Raw genomic sequence first — 7,139 nt, forward strand, 5'->3', positions numbered from 1 at the left:
ACTGGGGCTGTCAATCCACCCCTCACCCCCAGCTTCCAACCTGCCCTGCTGCCCCGGCCCCAGATGAGGGTATACACTTGGAGCGGGAGTTGGCACTGGATGCCAATGAGTGGCCATGCCAAAGGAGCCAGAGCCAGGAGGAGCCGCCTCAGGCTGAGGGAGGTTTACAGCTGTAGAAACTATACCCCAGTTATCAAAAAACCTGACTCCCAGAACATGATGAATGTTAATGACCTCAAACTCAGGATGTCCAAAGCTGGACAAAAACACCTGATACACTTCTGGAAGGAGCTGGAAAAAAGCCCAACAGGTAGAACTTTATGCAGAGCTCCAGGCCATGAAATTTGAGGAGCTGAACTTCTTTTACCAAAAGATGACTGATTGATTTAATCATTCTTCCAGAGAAAGTGGATGCTCGAATGGAACCTGTCCCTTGAGAGGTATTGGGCAGGGATACCAGGGATCCAAATCAGCTGCAGGCCTGGGAAACTGAAGGACAAGGACTTTTCCAGATTTCTTGGAACAAAGTGGCAGTTCTTCTAGCTGGTGGGCAGGGGACAAGGCCTAGTGTTGCATGTCCCTACGGGATGTATGATGTTGGTTTGCCATCCTGTAAGACACTTTTCCAGATTCAATCAGAGTGTATCCTGAGGCTTCAATAGTTAGCTGAATAATATCATGGCAACAAATTCATCTTTTTGCGGTATATAATAACCAGTGAAAGAACAATGGAATCCACAAAATTTATGGTATATGAAGTATTAGGGGAAGATGAGTTTTCCCCACTGAAGGACAAAGACAGTCAGAATGGACAACTCTACTACTGCAAGGCATGTTTTGATGTCCCTCCATCATTGTTGGGTCTTCAATGCAAGAGGCCATGTCATAGATGAAGTTGGCTCTCGCCTCCCAGCAATTCCCCACTTGAAGGGTGCCAATGATGCACCAATCCAATGTAAAATCTCTCCTCTTATCTCTGGAGAAGGACCAAAAAGTTATATGACAGAAAGAGAATTCCATGCACCTTTAATCACTGATGAGAATGGAGTCCAAGAAGAATGGTATATGAGCCAGATACCAAGTTCTCCCATAATAAGAATACCTTTTATTTTCGGTTGACTGATCATAAACCTATAGGACCTCATGTGAAATACTCAAGTTTTAATATCCACAAGCTTTCATTTTGCTTGTTGAATACTCACAACTACTCCATATTCCCTAAGATCCAGGTGACTGAACTTCAGAAAACATTTTTATAATTCTCAACTGACTGAAGGTCTTATTTACATTTTTCAATTGTATAACTTTTTTTCTAAGCTAAGGAAAATATTGGCCATCTAAGAAATTTCCTGCAGTTTACGTATTGTCAGGATGTTTTAACATCTCTTTACTTGGAGCTGAAAGCACTTGTTTTGGGAGTTGTACACAGTAAAAATATGTGATTGTACATGTTGAAAGGTTTCCATGGTGCTATAAGTTTATTTTACCAAAAATAAAATTAAGAAAAAATAATAAAATGCTGTCCAAATGTACATAATGGCTCTTTATAAGGCAGAAGTATAATGTATAAAATGTCAGATGAAAGCCATTCTACTGAAGTTGATAGTGGGATCCAAGTGAATTAGTTCCCAGGAAAAAAATGAAAGAATCTACACTTTGATAAAAGCCAGAAAAGTTGAAGGCCTGCCTACTCTTGTGCTGACAAATTGCATTAGGTCATTTTGTATATACATATGACTCAGTGGTGAGTGAGAAATATAAAAAGGGGAGAACTGTACTTTGTTCATCTTATTGCATCTGAAAGACAATGAGGTAAGCAAACAAATATACTATAGTCTAGTGATCATTTCTAAGCTAGACTTTTAACTAATAGGGATCTATTTCCCTTTGTGGGAAAGTATAAGTATGGCTTCCAAAGCCACAGACTTTCTAGTTGGCTTTTAAATGTTTTTCTGAATCATAACTAGCTTAAATGGGAAAAAAAAAAAAAAAGAAGTAGACAATTTCCAAGCATTCACAAGCCTGAGTAAATAAATTTCACACTAACTGAAGGAAGTGAAAGCTTTTTTTATTCCTGTTTTTAACTATAAGAAATATTTTTCCTTTCTGAGTAGTTGATGGGATACCCAATTTCCAGAACTGTGACAAGACTTGATAAAGTCATCTGACTCACAGTGCTACTGAGTGCAAGTGGAAACTGCTCTATGGACCACAGAAATCAAACATTTATAAATTCTTGGTACCAGCTCTAGAAAATCAGGTGACACCAGACACTCTTTGCAGTACACAATATAAAGGATCTTCCCCTTACATCACATATCAGTGCCCATTTCCTATATTTATCAACAAGGAATAAATTATGTACATGTTTAATTGCCCTAGAAAATAAGAGGTTCCGGCAGTAACCTAGAAGGCAGTAAGACAGAAAGCGAGAGAAGTCATTCTTGTAAATAAAGCACAGTATTTCCCATGTGATGAGATGGCATGCCAAGAAATTACTGCGTATTTATCTGTAGAAAGGACTCAACTCCAGATTTTCTACAGTTTTCACTGAGACTGCTTTTGTTTATTTTTTCCCACAAAGGTAAACAGTGTGCTATCAGAAAAACATGAACTGTTTGGTTCAAATTAGTGGTTTTATTGTCTTCAGATAAATACTCAAGAGTGAAATTACTGGATCCTATGGTATCTCTGTTTTTCATTTTTTGAGGGACTCCTATACTGTTTTCCATAGTGGCTGCACCAATTTACATTCCTACCAGAAGTGCATGATTGTTGGTGATCTGTATGTCTTCTTTGGAAAATGTATATTAAGGTCCTCAGCCCATTTTTTAATCAGATCATTTGGGTTTTTTTTTTTATGTTGAGTTATATGAGTTCCTTATATATTGTGAATATTATCTCTTATCAGACAAGGCATTTACAAATACTTTCTCCCATTTGGTAGGTTGTCTTTTTTGTTTTGTTGATAGTTTCCTTCACTGTGCAAAAGCTTTTAGGTTTGATTAGATCCCATTTGTTCACGTTAGCTTTTGTTTTCTTTGCCTTAGGAGAACAGATACAAAAAAATACTACCATGATTTATGTTCGAGAGTGTTCCACCCATGTTTTCTTCAACAATGACACAAGAAGTTTGTAATCAAATTGGGGAAATGTAATTTATAAGAGCACCATTTCCAGACATGTCTCTGAGCTTTCACATGACTGATTATTTCCTCCTTCTTTAAAAATTCTTCTCTTAGTTTCTGTCCTACTTCACATCTTTTTTTCATCCGCTTTATTATTTAAGGTGGGTTCCTCTTTCCTAGCCATGCCTACAATATTGGCATTCATTGATATTTGGTCTATGGTCCTTTTCTCTTCCCTTATGGCCACTCTTTGCAGCCAAAGCTGGAGAAGCTCTATACAGTCAGCAAAAACAAGACTAGGAGCTGTGGCTCAGATCATGAACTCCTTATTGCCAAATTCAGACTTAAAGTGAAGAAACTAGAGGGAACCACTAAACTATTCAGATATGACCTAAATCAAATCCCTTATGATTATACAGTGGAAGTGACAAATAGATTCAAAGGATTAGATCTGATAGACAGAGTGCCTGAAGAACTATGGACAGAGGTTCGTGACATTGTACAGGAGGCAGTGATCAAGACCATTTCCAAGAAAAAGAAACGCAAAAAGGCAAAATGGTTGTCTGAGGAGGCCTTACATGTAGCTGAGAAAAGAAGAGAAGCTAAAGGCAAAGGAAAAAAGGAAAGATAAACCCATTTGAATGCAGAGTTTCAAAGAATAGCAAGGAGAGAGAAGAAAGCCTCCCTCAGTGGTCAGTGCAAAGAAATGGAGGAAAACAATAGAATGGGAAAGACTAGATATCTCTTCAAGAAAATCAGAGATACCAAGGAAATTTTTCATGCAAAGATGGGCACAATAAAGGAGAAAAGTGGTATGGACCTAATAAAAACAGAAGATATTAAAGAAGAGGTGGCAAGAATACACAGAAGAACTATACAAAAAGGATCTACATGACCTAGAAAGCCATGATGGTGTGATCATTCACCTAGAGCCAGACATCCTAGAATATGCAGTCAAGTGGGCCTTAGGAAGCATCACTACAAACAAAGCTAGTGGAGGTGACAGAATGTCAGTTAAGCTATTTCAAATCTTAAAAGATGATGCTGTGAAAGTTCAGTTCAGTTCAGTTCAGTTCACTCAGTTGTGTCAGACCCTTTGGGACCCCATGGACTACAGCATGCCAAGCCTCTCTGTCCAACAACAACTCCCAGAGTTTACTCAAACTCATGTCCATTCAGTAGGTGATAACATCCAACCATCTCATCCTCTGTCATCCCCTTCTCCTCCTGCCTTCAATCTTTCCCAGCATCAGGGTCTTTTCCAATGAGTCAGCTCATCGCAACAGGTGGCCAAATTATTGGAGTTTCAGCTTCACATTAGTCCTTCCAATGAATATTCAGGACCAATTTCCTTTAGGATGGACCACTTGGATCTCCTTTCAGTCCAGGGACTCTTAAAGTCTTCTCCAACACCATAGTTCAAAAGCATCAATTCTTCAGCACTCAGCTTTCTTTATAGTCCAACTCTCACATCCATACATGACTACTGGAAAAACCATGGCTTTGACTAGATGGACTTTTGTTGGCAAAGTAATGTCTCTGCTTTTTAAAAATTAAAAAAAAATTAATTTACTGGAATCGGGCCGCCGCCCTCACCGCGCCCGCCGCCTCCCGCCACTGCTAAACTATGGACCCCCGCAAAGTGAGCGAGCTTCAAGCCTTCGTGAAAATGTGTAAGCAGGACCCGAGCGTTGTGCACACTGAGGAAATGCGCTTCCTGAGGGAGTGGGTGGAGAGCATGGGGGGTAAACTGCCACCTGCTGCTCATAAAACTAAATTGGAAGAAAATACCAAGGAAGAAAAAACAGATAGTAAGAAGGCGGAGGAAAACATAAAGACAGACGAACTGTCAAGTGAGGAAAGTGATCTAGAAATTGACAATGATTGAACCAGACACTGATGCACCTCAAGAAATGGGAGGAAAAAAAAAAAAGAAATGGGAGATGAAAATGTAGAGATAACTGAGGAGATGATGGATCAGGCAAATGATAAAAAAGTGGCTGCCATTGATGCCCTAAATGATGGTGAACTACAGAAAGCCATTGACTTGTTCACAGATGCCATTAAGCTAAATCCTCGTTTGGCTATTCTGTATGCCAAGAGAGCCAGTGTCTTCATCAAATTACAGAAGCCAAATGCTGCCATCCGAGACTGTGACAGAGCTATTGAAATAAATCCTGATTCAGCTCAGCCATACAAGTGGCGAGGGAAAGCGCACAGACTTCTGGGCCATTGGGAAGAAGCTGCCCGTGATCTTGCCCTTGCATGTAAGCTGGATTATGATGAAGATGCTAGTGCAATGCTGAAGGAAGTTCAACCAAGGGCCCAGAAAATTGCTGAACATCGGAGAAAGTATGAGCGAAAACGTGAAGAGCGTGAGATCAAAGAAAGAATAGAAAGGGTTAAGAAGGCTTGGGAAGAACATGAGAGAGCCCAGAGGGAGGAAGAAGCCAGAAGACAATCAGGATCTCAGTATGGCTCTTTTCCAGGTGGCTTTCCTGGGGGAATGCCTGGCCTCAATGAAATTCTTAGTGATCCAGAGGTCCTTGCAGCCATGCAGGATCCAAAAGTTATGGTGGCCTTCCAGGATGTGGCCCAGAACCCGGCAAATATGTCAAAATATCAGAGCAACCCAAAGGTTATGAATCTCATCAGTAAATTGTCGGCCAAATTTGGGGGTCAAGCATAATGCCCTTCTGACATAAAGCCCTGCTGGAGGAAAAGCAACTTAGATCACCTAATGGATGTTGCAATAATACAAACCAGTGTACCTCTGACCTTCTCATGAAGAAAGCTGGGGTGCTTTGAAGATAATCCCTACCCCTTTGCCCCAAATGCAGCTGAAAACATTTTACAGCAGTTTGCCATTAGGGTATTCATTCAGATAATGTTTTCCTACTAGAAATGTAAAACTTTAAGCAATTTTTAAACCTTAAAAATATTTAAAATTAAAAAGGTGTATTAACCCGTACATTTTTCTTTACTAATGATTTTGATTTTTTCCTTTGAATTAATTAGGCAAGTAAGATACATCAGTGTGGAAGATTTATTGTTACAAGTTTGAGTGAAATAAAGATTTGTTAGTGGGAGGCAAATACAGCATTTAAATAGATAAAGTTTGAATTGGAAAAAAAAATTAATGTAAAAAATAAATAAATAAACTGAACAAAAGTAGGTGAATGGCCTTGGTCCTAAAGGCCATAATGGACTTTGACAAAACCAAATAGAGTGGCAGCACTGCCATTGGTCTTGAGCTCATGGTGTTTGAATTTTAGTACTGATACAGATAAGCCTTAACAGAATACTTTGTACATTGATCTAAAGTATTTAAAGTCAATTCATGGTGGAAGTCTCATTAAAGTTTAATATAGAAAAGTGTTATTATACTGATATTAAAAAAAAACAAAATGCTGTCTAGGTTGGTCATAACTTTCCTGCCAAGGAATATGTCTTTTAATTTCATGGTTGCAGTCACCATCTGCAGTGATTTTGGAGCCCCCCAAAATAGTCTGCCACTGTTTCCATTGTTTCCCCATCTATTTGCTGTGAATTGATGGGACCGGATGCTATGATCTTAGTTTTCTGAGTGTTGAGCTTTAAGCCAACTTTTTCACTCTCCACTTTCACTTTCATCAAGAGGCTTTTTAGTTCTCTTCACTTTCTGCCATAAGGGTGGTGTCATCTGCATATCTGAGGTTCTTGATATTTCTCCTGGCAATCTTGATTCCAGCTTGTGCTTCTTCCAATCCAGCGTTTCTCATGACGTACTCTGCATCTAAGTCAAATAAACAGGGTGACAATATTCAGACTTGACATACTCCTTTTCCTATTTGGAACCAGTCTGTTGTTCCATGTCCAGTTCTAACTGTTGCTTCCTGACCTGCATATAGGTTTCTCAAGAGTCTGGTCAGATGGTCTGGTATTCCCATCTCTTTCAGAATTGTCCACAGTTTATTGTGATCCACATAGTCAAAGGCTTTGGCATTGTCAATAAAGCAGAAATAGATGTTT

At 39.4% G+C, this 7,139-nt stretch overlaps 2 pseudogenes; both read left to right on the plus strand.

Moving 5' to 3' along the window:
* The first annotated feature begins 219 nt into the window (after window positions 1-219).
* LOC139176277 (UDP-N-acetylhexosamine pyrophosphorylase pseudogene) lies at window positions 220-893 on the plus strand (annotated as a pseudogene).
* A 3,818-nt stretch (window positions 894-4,711) lies between these two features.
* LOC139176381 (hsc70-interacting protein pseudogene) lies at window positions 4,712-6,225 on the plus strand (annotated as a pseudogene).
* Window positions 6,226-7,139: the final 914 nt, after the last annotated feature.

Source organism: Bos indicus, chromosome 16 (genome assembly GCF_029378745.1).
Source record: "Bos indicus isolate NIAB-ARS_2022 breed Sahiwal x Tharparkar chromosome 16, NIAB-ARS_B.indTharparkar_mat_pri_1.0, whole genome shotgun sequence".
NCBI lineage: Eukaryota > Metazoa > Chordata > Mammalia > Artiodactyla > Bovidae > Bos > Bos indicus.